Source organism: Sceloporus undulatus, chromosome 6, assembly GCF_019175285.1.
Source record: "Sceloporus undulatus isolate JIND9_A2432 ecotype Alabama chromosome 6, SceUnd_v1.1, whole genome shotgun sequence".
Taxonomy (NCBI): Eukaryota; Metazoa; Chordata; class Lepidosauria; order Squamata; family Phrynosomatidae; genus Sceloporus; species Sceloporus undulatus.
This window is the reverse complement of record NC_056527.1, coordinates 18,862,810-18,884,177: the sequence shown is the minus strand read 5'-3', so window position 1 is coordinate 18,884,177 and position 21,368 is coordinate 18,862,810.

Below are 21,368 nucleotides of genomic sequence, written 5' to 3'. Positions count from 1 at the left end.
CCTTCTTCAGGCTAGCCCTGATGGTACTGGGCCAGCCTTCTCTCTCCTCAGAGCCCGAACGATGACAGTTAGGGAGGGAGGAGCCTCTTCTTTCAGGCTGGCCCCTGATGGTACTGGGCCAGCCTTCTCTCTCCCTCAGCGCCCGAAAGATGACAGTTAGGGAGGGAGGAGCCTCTGTCTTCAGGCTAGCCCCTGATGGTACTGGGCCAGCCTTCTCTCTCCCTCAGAGGCCGAAAGATGACAGTTAGGGAGGGAGGAGCCTCCTTCTTCAGGCTAGCCCCTGATGGTACTGGGCCAGCCTTCTCTCTCCCTCAGAGCCCGAACGATGACAGTTAGGGAGGGAGGAGCCTCTTTCTTCAGGCTGGCCCCTGATGGTACTGGGCCAGCCTTCTCTCTCCCTCAGAGCCCGAAAGATGACAGTTAGGGAGGGAGGAGCTCCTTCTTCAGGCCAGCCCCTGATGGTACTGGGCCAGCCTACTCTCTCCCTCAGAGGCCGAAAGATGACAGGGAGGGAGGAGCCTCTGTCTTCAGGCTAGCCCCTGATGGATCTGGGCCAGCCTTCTCTCTCCCTCAGAGGCCGAACGATGACAGTTAGGGAGGGAGGAGCCTCTTTCTTCAGGCTGGCCCCTGATGTTACTGGTCAGCCTTCTCTCTCCCTCAGGGCCGAAAGATGAAGTTAGGGAGGGAGGACTCTGTCTTCAGGCTGGCCCCTGATGGTACTGGGCCAGCCTACTCCTCTCTCAGAGGCCGAAAGATGGTACAGTTAGGGAGGGGAGAGCTATTTCTTCAGGCTGGCCTGATGGTACTGGGCAGCCTCTCTTCTCCCCAGAGGCCGAAAGATGACAGTTAGGGAGGGGAGGAGCCTTTTCTTCAGGTAGCCCCTGATGGTACTGGGCCCAGCCTCCTCTCTTCCTCAGAGGCCGAAAGATGACATTCACCCCTGGTTGAAATAATGATTCTATAAATAGTACTTTTCTATTAGAAGTCTGTGAGGAATTCTTCCAGCCAGAGTGTGTGTAGTCCAAAGTAACTTTTCCCAGCTTTGCTTCCACATATGTAAGCTACATGTGCAAGAGTAGATAATTTTCTCCTTAGTTTTCTTTATTTTTCTTTTCTGCTCTTCCTTGAAATAAATGCTCCAATCTGCTTTTTTTGGTTTTTAAGTTTGTAAATGCTTGAGATGGTGTGCCTAGGCTGACATGTTCCCTTTCCAAACACATTCAGGGTTGTAACCTTTCAGTCTGTCTGAACTGCATTGCTTGATTTATTCCTTAATTTGATTTCAGCTCTGCTTTAAAGGCTTTCTTCAGTGGACCATTCACATTTTATTTTGTTTCTTTTTCTCACATTTTTATTGCTTAACCTTTGTTGGACCTTGTTTAAAAGACATATATTGCTCTTTACATTTAAAGACCCTATCACATGGTCAGTCTCGTACTACTCTGAAAGGGGACTAGTACTCTATTAAGGGTCACTGACTTTAACATGATGGGATTATTGGGACATTGTGTTATATCACTGAAGGGGGAGGTGTGCCTTTCCACAGAGTTTCAAAGGCCTTGTCACACACACATACACACACACACACACACACACACACACACACACACACATATAATAGACATTGGGGTGCTCAAGCTCTATTTTTGCCCCCAAACAGTGTGACTTCCAAATGTGTGGGACTATAATCCCCTCATCCCCCATTATCTTGCTTGACGGGACATTCGGCTCAATGCTATGTAGCTCTTTTGCAAGTGGTAGCAGAATTTGATCTTGGACTTGAATTGATACAAAACTCAAAATTCTATTTATAATCTCTATATCTAGGCTTGTTTTCAAAGAATTCTAGGATTTCCTATTGGAATATCTTTCAGAAGATAATCATTCATACTCGCATTTTTGTAGCGAGGAGATTCGATCAGATCCAATGTTGCAATTCCAATCCAAAGTTCACACTATGTTTACCCCAATCGAATCTCTCCAGCACAATTTAACCCTGTTGAAGTTTACACTGACTGAAGCACTGATTCTAAATGGATCCTCCATATCAATTGCATTCGATCATTTTTGGTTTTATTTGTTTTTTGATCTGTCAATCAAATGATGCGCACCTACGTCACACCACTACCATTGTCATAGGACTTTATCACATGGGGAAAATCAGAGGGGTGGAATTGGGGGTTTAAAGAGTCATTATCTCAGGAAACTGATGTTCCATAAATGAGAGGAATAAAAGGTAATAAAGAGTGAGCAATCCTTCCCTCCTCCTCAACTTCCCAGCTTTTACTTTAAAGTAGAGCCCAGGCTCCTGAGGGGAATAAAGAGGGAGCGATCTTTCCAAGCCAATGTGGTGCCACGGTTTGAATGTTGGACTGGGACTCTGAATCCTAGAACAGCCATATAAACTTAGTGGGTGATCTTGGGCTAGTCACATTCTTTCAGCCTCAGAGGATGGCCATGGCAAATCCCCTCTGAAGAAACATGACTAGAAAATTTTGATCAGTTATCCTTAGGGTCGGAAACAACTTGAAGGTACACAACAAGAAATAACAACAATCTCTCCCTTTCTCCTTTTCCTTTCCCAAATGCCAATTCTATCTCTCTCTCACTTCTCCCCTGACAGAGCTTCCTTTGTAAAAGTAAGCACAAAGTTTCTTCTTTTTCCCTGCCGGAAGGAAGGAAGGACTAGCTGCTCAAAAGAGACAAGGCACTGAAAAATGTAGGGCATTCAAGAAAAATGGAGGACATGGCAAAAAGATGGTGGCTGCAAGCCCCTCAGAGGATCACGTGCCAATAAACCCTGATTCTTCAAACTCCTAATCCCCACCCTCACTGATAGAAGTCCCCCCCCCACGCACACCTTTTGACATGACGGACACCAATGGTGCATTGCGGCATCATTATGACGCCACAAAAAGAACCCACATTTTGCGGGTTCTTTTTGCACTGTGAGGGAGCCACACATTTTTTCCGCTGCGACTTCCTCGCAGAGCAAAACAAGGCATGGGCAGGCTGCTCTTTTTGGGCGGTCTGTACCCCACCTAAAAGATACTTTGTCCAGCACCATTGACATTCCTTTGTAGGGTCCAACTTCTGTGTGTTGTACTGAGGCTGCACCTTTCACTTCAAACTGAAGAATGATGAGACCAACTGGTCACACCAGTTCTTGGTGAAGTATCTGAGAACATTAAACCATGTCCCATAATCTCAAAGAATGTACAAAAGTCAATGGCCAAAATACTCAGGAGTTTTTCAGGTGAGAAATTAAACCAGAAAGAGTTCCCTAAAGTTATACACTGGCATGGGGGCAGTGTGGGGGCATGGTGTATGCATGCTGGCCACCCCAACCTTGCCCCCATGCCACCCACCTGACCAGACGGTGGGCAGTGTCACACCATGTCTTCAGTGCAGCATTTACATGCACTGCACTGAAGAAGCAACAAAAAGCTTTTTGCAGTTTCTTTTTGCACCACAGAAAGGCCAGGTTGGGGCTGCAGTGTATAGTTGCCACAGTCCCAGTCCAATGAGGAAAGGGGCAGCTGGAGGCCACTCCAGAGGGGCGGTCTGTTGAGCCCCTGAAATAAACTGTGTTTTAAGAAATGCAGATGTTTATGTACATTGTCCTTTCTCTCCTATTTCACCTTGGTTGTTCTTCTGACAATAAAGAATGTGCCTTCGACTTCACAATGTGCCTTTTCTTTGAAACTCAATATTAAACCATCAAAGAACTAACCATTCAGTCAGCATGCCTACAATCTGATCTTCTGTTAATGAGATACAAGTCCCTCAACCCACCCTCTTTATCTCTTTGCTTTTACTCACATAGAACATTTCAGAGACTTTAGACCTCTTTGCTTTTTGAAAGTGCCTTGTGGAGCAAGGCAAAGGAGTAAGTTGGAACATCCTGTTTAAGACAGGGGTGCCATTGTCTTCAAGGCAGAATTAGTGTAAATAAATCATGCTGTTTAAAGGTCTTTATGTAAGTCATCAGCCAAAAATGACAAATTTCACAGGCTGGTCAGGGTTAAATTGGCAAATTACATAGTCAGTCATGGGTTAAACAATAACAGAAGTTACTATTTTAAAAAGGAAATAGAGCACAATACTGATTACATTGTAACAAATGGCTCCCAGATGTTAAATTCTTTTTTAAAAATGGAAATGATGGGTTTTATTCTCAATTTCAGAAGCATCCAGCGCCACCATAGAGAGTGCAAACAGAATGGTCATATAATCTGTGGGTATTTCCTTTTCCAAGCAAATAATTCTTATCTCCACATGTTCCCAGTGCTGATTAAGTGAAAAATCCTAAATTTTACACATATCACAGAAAATGCATTAACTGTAATCTTGTCACAGCAGACATAATGATGCAATAATTTTTCATACCTCTGTGATATTGTTATTCCTAAGCCGGCTTGTAATTAAAAACAGCAACTATTGATTACATTGTAACATGTCATCGCAGGAGCCACTCAGTGTAAATAATACACCACCCAGTCTTCAAACCTAATGCACTTACTTGGCCCATAATACAACATTAGAGTTTTGGCACAAGCCAAAAACAAAATACAAGCATGCTGACAATATCTTTGCAATATAGTCACAACTCCCTGTTGTCTCTGAAAAAATAAAGACATATGAAGAACAATCACTACATCTTCTCTAAACTTTTATCAGACAGTTATTTGCAGTTATGGAGCCAACCTAACATTAAAAATACATAGTTAACTTGTTTTATGTTCTGAGAGACTGTGGGAGGGCATACCACAAGCCTTGAAGGTATTCCATTTTGCTCTTGCCCTGCTCAAACAGTCAGGATTTGAAATGTCCCTTTTCAGGGTATCACTCTCCTCTTGAAGGAAATTACAACAGAAGGGATGGGATTAGCTGGCCTATTCATTTCCCTCACACTTTCTGATTAACTTGTTCTAAACCTCTGGGACTCTTTTGCATGACACCATTATAGTACTATGCTTACAGTACAACATTCTATGGATTCTTGGGTTTGTGCTTTAGGGAAGCCGTATCTGATGCATCAGGTGAAGCAGATTATGGAGCTGTCTGAATGGTCCAAAAGGCCCAAGTTCCCACTGTCTCGTATTTTCTAGATCAGACTATGCAGGCCCAAAACCCTAGGGCAGGGTTGGCTCAATACTGCAAGATCACATACAGATCTGGAGGATCTGTCCTGAATAGCCTTCATCCCAGGGTAATGTGTGGAATTTCTAAAAAAAACTCCCTGGTGAAATGTCGAAGGCTTTCATGGCTGGCATCCGTAGTTGTGTTTTGTTGTTGTTGTTGTTTTTTGGTGGGTCTTTCGGGCTATATGGCCATGTTCTAGCAGAGTTTCTTTCTGATGTTTCGCCAGCATCTGTGGCTGGCATCTTCAGATAATGCTTTGCCTGGAAAAATTGGGTGTATATATATTGTGTGAGCCTGGGAATGCAGGAGTGATTTGCATGTGTATTGTTCAGTGTTGATGGCTGGCCTCAGCCTGGGAGGCTAATGCAAACGAGGATTAAGGGCTGCTAATTGGTGATTAGTTATCTGCTGGGAAAGCCCCTGACTTTGAATGGTTTCCCATTTGCATTTGCTGAGTCCTTATTTTGCTATTCTTCAGGACTGGTAGCCAAATTTTGTTCACTTTAAGGGTTTCTTCTTTCCGGTTGAAATTATCCAGATGTTTGTGGATCTCAATGGCTTCTCTCACAGACCCTCTCACAGCCGCAGGAGTTTACCGCATACCATGCAGCTGCGGACAAGTCTACATAGGGACCACCAAACGCAGTATGCAAACAAGAATCAAGGAACACGAGAGACACTGCAGACTGGACCAGCCAGAAAAATCAGCAGCAGCAGAACATGCCACAAACCGTCCTGGGCATAAAATACTGTTTGAAAACACTGAAGTTCTGGACCATGCCAACCACTACCATGTCAGGATGCACAGGGAAGCTCATACAGTATATATACACCCAATTTTTCCAACAAGATCCCTTTGCATCTAATCCAAACTACTGGCTATGCTTGTGTATCAATTAGCTACAGGAAATTCTCAAACCAGCAGATGATCCTATAAAATGAGGAATCCTGTTGGGGACTTAAGTTTGGTACGGTCCTTACATATGTGGGAATTAGCATCACACCTTTGCATGACTACCGTCCAGTAGAGGGGCTGCTGTTACACACTATGTAGAGAAGCCAGTAAAGTGACTGATGCACGTTGGTGCCTGATGCACAGTGCAACCAATGACATTGGTCCCTTGCCAATTGCATTGGTCCGATGTGCATTGCATCAGACTTGAGTGATACGGGCACCAATGCACAATGGGCATTCTGCGTGTTCCATTAAACATCTTCACAATTCAGTAAAGGGGTTCTTAGCACCTCAGCTATAAGCTGGGAGCCAGCATAGCATAGTGTTTGAGTGTCGGACTACAACTCTCTGGAGACCAGGGTTTGATTCCCAGCTCAGCCATGAAACTTGTGGAAGTAACTTGCTCTCAGGGGTAAACCTCTGAACATATCTGGCTAAGAAAACCACACAATAGGGTTACCTTAGGGCAGGGTAGGCAACCTTTATGAGCCAGGGGCCGGGTTGCTGTCCCTCAGAAACAACTGGGGGGGCCATCTCTGGGGGCGGGGCTTGTGTGGCCGGGGTGGAGCTTCCACCCCCAGGGGCCAGGCCACTCCTCTTTGCCAGCCCCTGACGGGCCCCAGGCCCTGTCAGAGGCTGGGAAAGAGCCGCGGGGGACGCAACGCGCTGGATCCTCCCACTCTTTGCCGGCCCCTGATGCCAGAGGCCCGGTGCCGCTGCTGGAGCCCTCGTGGAGGACCCCAGCGAAGGCAACGGGCCTCGAGGCCCGCGGCTGTCGCGGAGCCCTCCTGGAGGACCCCAGCGAAGGCAACAGGCCTCTGGGAGGCCCACTGCTGTCTCACGGAGCCCTCTGGAGGGCCCCAGCAGAGGCAACGGGCCTCCCAGAGGCCCACTGCTGCCGCCGGAGCCCCCTGGAGGACCCCAGCGAAGGATCGGGCCTGTGGGAGGCCCGCTGCTGTTGCAGGGCCCTCCTAGAGGGCCCACAACAGCCGGGCCTCCCAGGGGCCCGCTGCCACCGTCGGAGCCCTCCTGGAGGGCCCCTGCGACGGCAACTGGCCTCCCAGGGGCCCGTTGCCGCCGCCAGAGCCCTGGGCGCCACCATTTTGGGGGGGGGAATGGTGGCGAAATCTCACGCGACCTTCCGTGAGGTCGCACAAGACTTCGCCGCCATTTTTTGCCCAAAATGGCGGCGAAATCTTGCGCGACCTCTGGGAAGGTCACGCGAGATTTCGCTGCCATTTTGGGGGAAAAATGGTGGCGGCCAGAACGGCTAAAAGCCGCAACCAGCAGCGGAGGCAGCAGGAGCAGCCAGGGGCCGGCTCAAAGGCCTCCGCGGACCACATCCGGCTCACGGGCCGGAGGTTGCCAACCCCTGCCTTAGGGTCTCCATAAGTCAGAAATGACTTGAAGGTACACAACAACAACGATGACAAAGACATACAACATTATGCAATGTTATATAAGATTCTGGTGAACATCCCTAAAAAGTGCAACACCCAACAAAAGGGTGCTTGCTCGCACCTGTCTCTCTGTCTAGACTTTATCTCATTTTCCAGTCCTCATCAGTATAAAAGCTAACCCTTTTCTCCCTTTTAAATATTCAGTGTGACAGATCAGATTAGTAAAAATTCATTAAAAAATGACTTCTGTACCACTGTCCTACTGACAAAGATAATTATTAGATCAGCTCTGTTGCTAGTAGAATATAGACTCAGTTGGCAGCATGTTTATGGCTTCACCTGAAATGTCTCAGTGCAAATCTCCCAGTAGGATCCTTGTTCCTTGCCAATAATGCAGCCATTATAGAGAGACAGTGCTTTTAGAACTATTGTTCTTTAGACAAAAGAATAATGGATGCTTCGTTCTGCTACCTTTCCAGTTATAATAAATTAGAGTCTTCCTCTTCCAGCTTGTCCCCCTCTTGTGTCAGTAAAGAAAAAAAAATCTGCTACTCAAAGAAACTAGATAACTATTTTTCTTTATCTCATTATTAATAAATGCATACCTTACTCAGTTTGGGTTGTTTGTTTGTTTGCTTGCTTGCTTGCTTTAGGGCACATGCCAACCTATGGGAATGCAGCTGCACTGCTGGAACTGAAATAAAATTCAAGTGTATTGAAAATCTGGCAGATTATTTTGCACCTGATTTTTCCGAGACAAAGATTTCCACTTCTTTATCAAAAAATAAAAAGATTTGTTAGACTATTGTGTGATCACTTTTACCAAATTGGTTTCAGATCTATTCTGGTGATGGAAAAAACCTGGGAGATGACGGGGTAGGAATCACATGACCTGCATGTTCCATGTATCTGTCAGAGCGATTTTTGTGGGCTCTGGATCACTCCACACCCAGATATACCTGTTTGTTTTTTGTTTGTTTGTTTGTCCCCAAATGAGATAGTGTTCTTGGAAGTCTTCAGGCATAGCCTCCCATGCCTTCTTCCACCTTCACCATGCAAAAGGGGTCTTTTATGAAACAGAGTAGGCTTGCATCCCTTTCTGGTTTGATGTTTTTCCTGAAGGGCATTTTCAGAGCTGGTGCAGACAATGGTGAGTCCTGGCACTGGAAGACTGATCCTGAGCTCCCAGAGCCTGCTGTCCTTGTAGTAAAATATCATATTCCTTATACAAGGAGAAAAATTTTGGATTTAAGAAATGGAGACGTCAAACACTTTATTTGGAACAGACAACATGCCATTAAAGTATAAATGTTCTCATTGTCCTAAACAATTTTACAATAAATTATCCACCAAACGTTTGCCCTCCACTCCCACCCCCCATCAATGCTTATTTACTATTTCACATTCTGACTCAGGATGATGCTGGCTGTCATGTCCCATGTTTACTCTTGGCCCCAGCAGTGTTGTGCAAATGTCAGTTCAAAGCAGTAAACAGCACAGTGTTCATTTCTTTGATAGATAACTTCAAACTGCATTTCCAATACCTTGATGTTCAGGTCAAGTGGTATCTTTGCTGCAGCACTGGCTGTTTTATAGCAGGACACCATAGTCATCACTTGATCTGTGGCTGAAGTGCTGAAGGGTGGGGATGATTTACCCAGGAGGGATTGTGTCATGCTTCCCAGTAAAGTGCAAGTGGAGTCCCCAGTACCAGCAACTTGTGAGAAGATGACTTTCACCATAGACTCAGAACACTCATGGATATCTGAGGCAGCATACCTGGATAGGAGTAGTTTAGTTCAGGATCCAAATAGGGTAATGAACCTTCTTCCAGTGTACAAAGATGTTGATGCCTGGAGGCATGGTGACTGGTAGAAGTGCTCAGTGAAATGTTTATCACCAAGGAAGGATTCTTCAGGAATAGGGGCTTCCTCAGGACTGGAGAATTCTAGAATGTCAGCAGCTAGGCTCTGGCTAGGCCCGTGTGTGTGTGTGTGTGTGTGTGTGTGTGTGTGTGTGTGTTAAATTGCCTGTCAACTTATGGAGACCCCATTAATTTCAAAGTGTTTTCTTAAGGGTTATCTGCACAGGCCAAATAAAATGTCCTCCCCCATGCTCTCAGTGAGGAAGCCGGATAATGCACAGCCCAATTCCTAGTTCTGCTGTGAACTGTCCGGATGATGTCTGACCAGTTCAGCACCAAATCTGCTGTATACACCCTCTTAAACCATTTTTTTAAAATGTTACTTTTTGCCCTGGTTCTTCGGGAGTAACCCATTGTTTACAATAGGTCCTGCTGTGCAGTCTGGCACTATCACTGCTGGTGTGGGTCATTTAAGTGTGGTCAGAATGAAGTGCCAAGCCACTGGGCATCTTGTTCTGACCTCAGAGCAAGGAACTCAGACCACCACTAGCAGAACTGGGTGATACAGTGGGATGCTCATATGTACAGCCACCCAGCATCACAATGGACTGCACATGTTAATGCCATGGCAGCTTCAGTAGGACCAGAATTCTCTGGTCACCTGGTATCCAAATACTAACCAGAGTTGATCCTATTTATCTTCAAAGATCAGATGGGAACTGATGCCTTTAGGGTATTTAGGCCCAATAGTTCATCAATATAAGCCCCTCTTGTGGGGTAGTAAAAGTGTTGATAATAATAATATTCTTGATTTTCTGTTTCCTATCCTTTCCATTGTATCCTGAAGCTTTGCAGTGTTTGGCCTGCTGGTGCCTGATCTTGGACTGTGTTTGCCTTTGCCTCTACCTTCTGTACTCCCCTGCTTGTTTGCTGCTTGGAACTTGATGGATTAGATCCCAGATTCTTCTTTGGCTTTGGAGCTACTTTAACTGGCTTCTGTTATCTCCAGCAGGGCTCTGCTTGACATTTGTATCATCTCTGACTGTCCTCCAGGATCATCCCTAAGCGCCTTGTTGACTTGTGGTATCTGGGTCTTGGACTTAATTTGTGGGTCTTGCTGCTGTGTCCTGCTCTACCTGAAACTGGACAAATGTTTACCCCATAACCTAGACCAGACATGGGTAACAATCCTGTCAGAGAATTTTGACCTTCCTGGAGAGGCAGAAAAGGATGCTTTTTTAAAAAAGAAAGAAAGAAAGCTACTTTTTTGGCTTGTAACACTCAAACCTCATTGCTAGGAGAATCTTGGAGTTTTAATTTCTCCAAATCTGATGTGTGGAATAAGTCACACCTAGGCAAAGACCTGTCTGTAATACTGCATGCATGGACCAATTTTTGATATACAATGGGGGACCTATCTAGAAATTTTAATTAGATGGAGATTGCTGCCTCTCCAATAATGTCAGAATCCTCTGATGTTCTTCCTGCATTCATTTCTTAGTCAAGATGTTGTAAAAGCATTCAGGCAGTTCAGCAACAATCTCATTGAATGCCCATTAAATTCACTTGGCAAAGATTTCCTGTCACTTGCCCACTCATTCTCCCAATCACCTTCTTCATGTACTTGAGGAGTCTGGAAAGTTGACATCCTTGTCACTACTTTCCATGCCTGTGCTCATTAGACTTGCTAAAGCCGTATGAAAAGGAACATATGTATACCTGCCTTTTCTTTCTCTCCTTCCTGATTTCTGCTGCCTTCAGATTTATACCTTCTTTTACTCAATTTAAACATGAAAAGAACATCTTAGGCTTCTTGTATTCCTAATTTGATGTGCTTGTGTGCATAATTTTTTTTAAGTGTGAGGGTCAGCTCAATCAAAGTTATGTTCATTTAAAAACAGACTGATCATTAAAATAGCAAAGTAAACATTCTGCTTAGTTATACTAGCAGAGTAAATCTATCTTTCTTGTCCTATAATCTGGGTACAGGGAACTTGAAGGCACATGTATACAAACATTGAACTGGAGCATGATTTTCCTAATGTTTTGTATAATACCATGAACATCTTCTCTGCCTTTGCCTAAGCAAGCTAAACAAGTATACCAGAGGGGATGGCAGTTTTCAAAGTTTGGAAAAGTTTCTTTTTGGAATTACAGCTCCCAATTCTTTAGCTAGCAGTGCAATGGTCATAGGAATCTGGAAGCTATAGTCAAAACAGATTAATTTTTCCAAGTTCTGCACTTCTGCTGCTATGGGAGAGTATCTGTTTGTTCAGCCTCAGAATCAATTGGACTGCCTGACTCTTCACATCAAACAATGGTGCAGCCCCTTTGTCCAAGCCCCCCCCCCCCATCTCCTTATCTCCTAGTTTTCACCTTACTCCATGCATGGATATTTTCGCCCCTGGGGAATCAGAGATCCCTTTATTCTGCATGGACTCCATCTTTTTTTGAAAAAGTTGAAGGAGTTGGGTAGGGATAGAATGGAAAAGAGAGAATGAAGTAGTAATGCGAGTGTCATTTTCAAATATTTAAAGATGTCACAAGCAAGTCGAAGCAAATTTTTGTTCTATTTTCCCCAAGAGGCAGACTAGAAGCAATGGGTTCAAAGTATAAGAAAAAGGAATTAGACTAAATATTAGGTAGCATTTCCTGACAGTAGGAGTTGTTTAATTCTGACACAGCTTTTGTCTTGAAAGGTGAAGGTCTCTCTTTCATTAGAGGTTTTCAAGCTTCCACTGTAATAGTGGATTTCCTGCATCGACAGGGAGTTAAGAGTACATGGTTTTTGAAGTGCTGTCCAATTTTTTGATAATGTGGTTCTAACAGGTGGCATAGTACATGTTAGCAGAGTTATCTTGCAGCCTGGTTAAGTGATTCAGTCCTTTTGAATTATCTGGATGCCTGGAGTAATGCGCTTTACCCTGGAAAGCAATCATGCTCAGATTCTTCGCTTATGAAAACAAGAAAAGCTAGTGCTTATTATAGGAAATACACTGTGAAAGAAAATATTATAGAAATCTTAGTTCTAAGGTAGTGCTATGCTAGGTCCCAGCTATAAAGAGCAAAACCAGAGGGTCTTCTCTCCAAGAAATAAGGCCCAGGGAGTGAATGGGAAGGAGGAAGTCACATCAGAAACTACAAGTGTAGCAGTCTAGGATTGGACAGAAGAGTAGAATAGATCAGAACATGTAACTGGCAGCTAAAGAAAATCAATATGTCTTCTCTCCAGGAAGAACAACCCAGAAAGAGAAAAAAGAAGCAAGAAGTGACATGAGCAATCCTAAGAGTAGTAGACTAGAACTGGAAACAAGGTGAGAGCAGATGAGAACAGGTCTAAGAAACCTGAAGAGAACTTTTTCTTTTTCTAATGTATATGATGCATCTTCAGTGCTAGCTGTTGCAACTTATACTTTCCAGGAGTACTATTGTCAGGAAAGAGAAGAATCTTGGCCAACCATGATTGTCTTGGTGCTTTTCCTCCATGTAAAACTCAGCTCTACCCAGCAAATACTATTATACAGTTTGGACAGGACAGGGAAGGAGGATCAGATGCTCTCCTACATCAAAAGACAGTCTTATAATATTTTGCAGCCATTCTGACTCATGGCAAATGGAGAAGCCAACGGGGGAAAATTGCAGTCACCCATTCTCATAGGAGTATCCAAGGTTTTGCCATGATGTAATGTGAATAACCCTAATCCATGCATCAGGAATAAGACTGCACTTTACAGATCTATCTAGTTAGCATCTCTAACACTGCGCATCTCACATAGGAACTGGTGTCTTTATTGCAGGTTTGAAATGAACAAATGTACTGTATGTGGGACATGGAAAATTAATTGGTTAATATTTTTGGAAGTGCTTAAAGATTTAAAACAGTCTCAAAATATCCTCTTTTAAAATTTTTTTTAGCATGTTAAGCATTTGTTGTTGTTTTTATGCTCCCAACACCTTAAATTTATTTATTTTTAACATTTCAAATTGCTTCTATGTTATTAACTTCATTAAGCATCTCCTCACCCTGACATTTAAATGCCTGCAATGTTTCTGCATAATTACATTGTTTTGTACCAAAACACCCATTATGCTGCTGTGTGTATTAAAGATGTGCATTTTCGCTCGTTTTGCTTTTTGGCTATAATAGCCTAATTCTGTCCTTTCCATACTATTTACGTTGCACTTGCTGGTTATTATAGCTTTGTAGAATAAAGAGCCCTGGCTCTCCTTTATTTATTTATTTATTTATTTATTTAAAAATTGGCTAGCTTTTAAACTCCCTCGCATGCCTGTCCTCCACCTGTTTTGGATATGATATCACGTATACATTTATTTTTGCCCTTGTTGCAAGCTAACTAAAAATAATGATTCTCAGACATTACTATTGGCAAAAATGTTCCACCATCACATAGGCAGGCCATTATTCCCAGTTAAATAATTGCAACCATTGTTTGCAAATTCTTTTGTTGTTGTTGTTGTTCAGTTTTCAGTTGCACATTCTCTGTCATGACAGTCAATATGGTGTAGTGGTTGAATGTGGACTAGGACTCTGGGATATCAGTGTTTGAATTGCCACTCAGCCAAGGAAACTTATTGGGTGACCTTGGGCAAGCCACACTCTCTCAGCTTTAAAGGAAGGCAATGGCAATCTCCCTTTGAACAAATCTCACCAAGGGAACTCCATGATAGGTTCACTTTAGGGTCACCATAGTCAAGAAATTACTTGAAGGCACACAACCACAATATCATCATCATCATCATCATCATCATCATCATCATCATCATCATCATTGTAGATGTAGAAGTAGAAATAGAAAAGAAATGATGGAGCCCGAAAAATGACAGATGCCATAACTCACCTTCTAGATTATTCTTAAGAAGAGCCGGAAGATGTCATAACTCACTTCCTGGATGACCCAGCAGAAGAACAGGAAAGGGCAATGTGCTAGGAAGCTGATGATAACTCCTTCCAGGTCTGCACAGCTATCAGAAGCTACAGACACAGAAGACAGCATGCCCCCATCCTTCAGTGACACAAGAGGGAGAGGTGCTGCACTTAGATCAGATTAATACTAAATGCTGAACTAATGAGGCACAAGTGACCTTTCAGGAACCACCTATAAATATATTTCCAGTTTTCTTCTAGTTTTAACGCTGACAACTCTCTCATCTGCTGGCACCACTCTCTTCTGTTCCTGTTTGTCTTAACCTTGATTATGTTTGGACCACTCTGTTTATTCCCTGCTGGTTCAGGTACTTGGACTTTTCGACTAGCTAATGATAACCTTTGTGCTTCTCCTTGCATCCTGCTCAAATAACCCAAGAGTGACCTAGACTGGATTGATAATTCACCATCTTCTACTTGCAGACTTGTGTTCAGAACAGCAGACCACAGGCAAGAGTTCCTAACAATAAAATAGCCATGGGAAGAAATAAAAAAAGTCTTGGGTCCAAGCCAAGTAGCGGATGAATGAATAATGGGAAAGAACTGGGAAAGAGAAGGAAAGGGATCACTGAGGTAAGAAGAGAAGTTGGTGCTCTAGAAATCTTTGCATTTTTTCTTTTGTGCTACAGAGTTGGAAGTAGCAGATGGTGGATTTACTGTTAAAAGGGAGGTGAACCTGCTCCAGCACATTAGTCACCATCAAGAGAGTTTGGAGGATGTCCCCTCCAAATGGGGCTGGAAAGGCTTTTTGGGGGGAAAGGGGACATATTCAGCATGATTTGGGGGGCTTTCTGTGCCACCTTTGGTCCAAGTCTTTAGGAGAATTCACTTTCTGTACACATATGGTTTCAAAGAAAGCACCCAAACTGCCAGAGAACATATTTGAAATTTTTGCAAAAACATTTTTGACCCCAGGGCTGGGACAGGGAGCCTCTAAATGTGGTGTAACTTCCTTCCACTCCCCCAGAAGTAATTTTGGAAACACACACACACACACACACACACACACACACATATATATATATATATAAAGAGACTCTCTGAGAGCCTCAAAAATAGCTGTATTTTGGCCAATGGGGTCCACTTTGCCCACCTCTGACATACCCAAATCCTGTCTGGATTGGCACTTGGATCATACCTAGATACTGGCAATGGTATAGGGTCTTCCACAACACCTGAAGGCAATAGGGTAGTTTAGGAAGTGTGTGTGCAGCACCATTCTCCAAGGGAGGGCAATAACTTAGGAATGCAGAACTGTCACGTAAATACCATTGCTGCCACCACCACACCCTGAATGTTTTGCATGAGATGGTTGCTTCTCTTTGCCTAACTATTCAAAGACATAGCCATATTAATTTGGAAAATTAGTATGCAAAGGGTCCTTTGAGACAAACTGAAAGAGAAATTGGTAGTCCGAGCTTTCATAGACTTGAGCCTACTTACTCAGATGCATGGCATTCCATGTAAGTGTCAATTATGGGGGCCTCTGGTTTACACAATTCAGCCTTGACATGTTATGTAGAGCACCACAGTGATTTATGTAATGTTTCTTCTGCCATAAATGTTTGAAGTGGGTCAGTAATTCAACCCTTAAGCCAATGTTACTCAAAGTGGTTGTCTCTAGACCAGTAACTGTCTCTGAAACCCTGGAGAGTTTCCAGAAAATAAAAAAGCAGTTATACACAGTGGGAACAAATTTAACCCTGCTCCCTGTAAAACTGGAAAAAAATATAGTTGCTGGTTGTCCCACATCAGATAGTCCTAAACAATTTAAATCTGTCTATACATTATACATTTATTTTAAATGTCTGCCCACTAATGCTTAACTAAATAAACTTAGCAATTACAACTTCAGAAATGCTAAAATACTTCAGTGTGAAGAATTCCTCCAGGGCAATAAATAGTTTGCTACTTTCAAGACTGTCAGAAGTCACAACATTTAAGAAATAGCATTTCAGTTTTCCCTGGCATCATTATTTTGATGTCCCTTCTTTTAATTACCAGCTTTCTTCCCTTAATGGAAGCCTTTGGAATATCTCCTGAGTGTTTGGACATGTGATAGCTTTAAAGTTGACTTCATGCAATTCCTCTGAAACAGAAGTTTAAATATTCTTTATTTAGGACATGTCACTCAGTGAGGCATGCTGTAGACATTCACAGAGGTGTTAGAAATATCTACATTATTTGCTTCACTTGTCTCACCATAATAGGGTGAGACAACTGAAGTATGGCTAAGTAACAAAGATATATTTCACTGCTCACAGTGTGGACTGTATGGCTATTCAGTCAGCTATGATCAGGAATACTTGATAGACATTCAGTTTCATGAGACAAATACTATGGGAAGTGAAATTATGGCCTTCCTAAAATAACTGATTTTTAAGAAACATAATCATAAACATGTTAATTCTCATGGAATTATAGGGCACATAACTGCCTGTTAAAATTTCTTAGGATTTCAGCCTAAATATAGAAATCTGTTGCGTTCTGCCTTGCATTGATGCATAAGTTTGATTCACTGGTTCATTAAAACCAGAATCTGAGAAAGTTACAGAGCTGAGAAAGTTGGAGCCCTGGCAGATTCTGGGAGTTGAGGTCCAAAAAGTAACTTTCTCAACCTCCAATCTACCCTACATGCTGTCTTTATTTATTTACCTGCCACCATTGTAGAAAAGTTGCTGGACATATATATTTATGGGCCATTCAGTGTGTAGTTCACAACGTATACTCTATTTCTCACTTTTTGCTTGTCTATTTGTTTTACATCCCTTTGTGATTCTACAGAGCTACCTTTGAAACTGTTCTAAAACTGTTGCAAGTCCAAAATGCTGCAGACAAAGTGCTTGACTGGGACTAGGCCTTTGTTGTGTTGTGCAAATTCACTCCTGTCATAGGACTTTCCTGGCAAGATTGATTCAGAGGAGATTTGCCATTGCCTTCTTTTTAAAGCTGAGAGAGTGTCATTTGGTCACTCAGTGAGTTTCCTTGGCTAGGTGAGAAGTTGAACCCAAATATTGCACAGTCAAACTACTATACCAAGCTAGCTTCAGTAGTTAGTTATAGGAAACATATAACACTCCTGTTGAAACAGCTTTACTGGCTACTGATTGTTTTCTGGGCACAACTCTCAGCCTGACCTATCTCTTAAGATTGTGAGGATAAAATGGAGAAGGGATTTAATATGCTGTGTTGAGCTCATTGAAGGCAATATGGGATTTTAAGGTGACACCATTATCTTCACTCCAGTCTTCAGTATACCAGAGGCAAGACTTTTTGTGATAGCCATAGATTTCTGAGAAGTTCATAATTTTCTTTTATAGAACACAAACTTTGCAAATGGTCCCACTTTCAACTGCCAGCCGCTATAAACAAAGGTGGAAAAGATTCAAATCTAAAGTCTTAGAGAATTCCTTCCAGACAATTCTTTTTCCTGCAGAAGACTAGTTGAATGTCTTGTTGTTGTTATTCCAGAAGACTTTGGTATCAGTTTAGAACTCAGATTTTAATGCAGATTTTTTTTATAGTTACTGCATTTCGGTAACAGAAATTTGGGACACAACTCAAAATGAGATAAATAAATTGGGATACAACATTAATTTGTGTACATTGTTTTTTGCTATTTAGCTTCATTATTTGAAAAGTTAATTAATAACAATGTTCACCTGGGGCTTCATAAGGATTTCAAACAAATGACTAAGATGAATGGATGTGGGTTTGGCTCGAATTTATAATATTTAAGCTGAAGGCAGGACACAGATATACTAACATAATGCCAAAGCGATATCTAATCCTAGATGATAAGGTTGTGGCATTTAGTTTTTCAAAGGTTAGAGGTGTCCTAGAGATACAGATCTGAAGACAGTTAATGCTAGTCAGTGTCCAGCAGAATAAAAATATTTCGAAAGGGACCCATTTCTTAGAAGATGTTCCACTTGTAGAAAGCAATTCATATAAGAAACAAATGCATTATTCTGTAACCCTACAGTGACCCTTTAACAGTAACCACATCTGCATATGATAGCTGCAGTCTCTGTAGCTGTACACACGACAACTTCTGTACTCTCTTGGAAGCTTCACTCAACTATGGTTTGCTGTTTGAATGACCCAGTCTGAGCCTCAGATTTATGTGTTTCCCCTTTCCCTCTCTTCCTCCCATGCAGATTGGCAATTTTTGTTCCTTTTGACTAACCATAGTGTACCATTTCAGCAAAACCCAAACCATGGTGAGTCTCAGTTCTAGTTTCCTGAAAGAAGCCAGGGTCAAATCTTGATTTATGAAGCTGGCTTATTTCAATAAACGGTAACTATGAATAATCACATTTGAGGTTTCAAAAGTCATACTGAACTGTGATTAATTGAAACTGGAAGCAAGAACTTTCCAGATTGCAAGCCTGCCCAAGTCTTAAGAATCTCATGGGAGATCTTTTTTCTTAGTTCCACCACTATCACGCGCTTGTCTGGTAAGAACATATGACAAGGCCTTATAGTTGGTTCCCTCTCTGGTCTCCTTCCACTAGCCAGTAAAAACATTTTTTTTTAATTTAAACATTGCTTTTAGTGGTTAACTGGTCATACAGAAGAGTCTTTTAATGAGGTGATGTGCTGTACTTTCAGTCTTGCTATTATGTATTTTCATTCTCATTGAACTTTATCGCACAGGCCCTAGAACGGGCCCATTGCATTACAGAAATGGGCCATGATGGGAACCGGATGGGGTGAAGAACGCATCTTACCGCACAGGAGAACGCTGCCGCTGCCAGCGGACATTGCCATCGCATTCCACATCCGTCTCAGAAGGGGCGATTTTTGAGAACTGTTCAAAAGTATTCTTATTCCTGACATGGTTCATGTATCCCATTGTATTGACATCCTTAGCCCATTCTGCTGCAAAATTGGAAGATAGTTTTTATTTAAAAACAAAATTAAATTTCTGTTCCAAGCCTCAGTTTGATACTATAGAGGTTTAAACTCTCAGCATGTTGTATTGTTGGCTATGGTAATAAGGGCCATTGAGAGCTCATTCTCGCTATTGTTTTCCTTCTTAACTTCTGTATATTTCAGTTTTAAAATAGCTTGAGGTTTTTTTCTGGGGAAAAGAAGATAAAATTTAAACAAACCGTATGTTCTTTGTAAATCAACTGGCCATGATTTGCAATAAACTAGTTCTTCCCTGAGAGCTTGGTAACAATGGCGGGTTCCACACCGCCCAAAAGTACATGCTCGGCACGTACTAGGGTTAGGAAGGGGCGTCCTTTCCAGACACCTCGAACCCTAGTATGTGCCGAACACGTACAAAATGATGGTGCCCATTCTACATGGATGCTGCCATTTTGACATAGCGGACGCTTAGCGTCCGCACGTCTCAGCGCCATTATGATGCTGCAAGTGCACCAATGGCTCTTTGCGGTGCCATTATGAAGCTGCAAAAAGAAGCCGCTTTTGCGGTTCCTTCGTGCAGCAAACACCAGCGCCGGCAGACCACCCTTTAGGGCAGTCTGTAAAGCGCCAATAATTTCTTAGAAGTGCTGGTTGAGGGGTCCGTTTCCAAATTCTGGTAACTTTTCCATGTTCTGGTTTATAGCATTAGCTGAGAAACAAAGACAAATAATGGAGCTATTCTGCTGGGAGTTTTTGGGAGTTGTAATGCAAAGAAGTTACTTTTGTAAACTCTATGCTCCCCAGATCTGAATACTCTCAGTATATCCATGGCCTCTTAGTACAACATCGCTTCACGACTTGACTTTCCAAATCCTAAGGGGAAATAAACTGATTCAGCAGGCAGCAGGCATATTGAGCAATGTTATGGAGAATAAATGTATGTAAATGTGGCTTATTTGCATGATTTTCACTGGGGAAAAAGTTTGGATTATTTTGGTAAGACACTGTGACCAGACATCATGATTAATATCATTGTCCAATTAAAGTATACATATGCCATTTGTTGCTAAACATTAGCAATCCCTAGACGGCAAATGGATTTAGGTTAGAATTATGTTTCTTTGGGGGTTTTGGTTGGGATGCATGAACCATGTCAGGAATAAGCAATTATTAGCGTACTCTCAGTGTTTCCTGTCCGAATATCTATTAGACAAAGAAAAGTTGCTATCATGGGAGAGGAATTAATTGGTAGGAAATTAAATTTCTGAGAAGCATTTTCATATCATTACACTTGTCATCCCTAACTTATTCCCACTCTACCTCCTTCCTTCAGGGTTACAAAATTATAGATGTATAGGGCTATCGAACACTAGCACTCAGGATGCTTATGCTGGTGTGTCCTGCTGACCATTGCAATATTATTGAGAAGCTAATAATGAGTTTTAAATTTACTACTGGACCACTGAAGGGTGTGTGCAGTATTTCCCAGGTTTCTTTTCATGGATATGGACATGGACACATTTTCAAGAATCAATTATGTGGCCAAATCTTTTTCTCGCTTTTTATGTGCTAACATTTCTGCATTACATTTCTTTAGTCAAGCTAGGGCTTGAAAGGTGCAAATGCCAGCACTTTTTGATTACCAGGAACCATGATACTTATATATTGTCTGTTTCTGTTAGAGGTAGCAACCTTGAGTATGTGTTTATGTCCTTCAAGTCACCTGTTGACTTATGGTGAGCTCATGAATTTCATAGGGGTTTCTTAGGCAAGGAATACCCAGATCCTTCTTCTGAAATGTAGCCTACAGAACCTGGTATTGATTGGTAGTCTCCCATCTATGTAGTAAGCCAGACTGATCCTGCTTAGCTTCCAAGATCAGATGGGATCTGGTGTCTTTAGGGTATTTAGGCCCATAGCAGCCTACACTCAATAGCTATGTATGTTTCTCTTAAGAGTTTAGGTAACCATGAGTTTTGGTGTCATATCCTGTTTTATAGTCTTAGCTGCACCCTCTGTCTTCTTACATCAGTTAGCCAGGGTTTATTCATTCTCTGTTTAGTAGAGTGCAGTTCTTTCTCTCTCCTCCATGTTTGAAGAGCCTCTCCTCATGAGATGTAATATAGTTCTATAGTTGTAAGTAAACCTATGCAATTTTAACTTAAAATAAGACTAAGCACT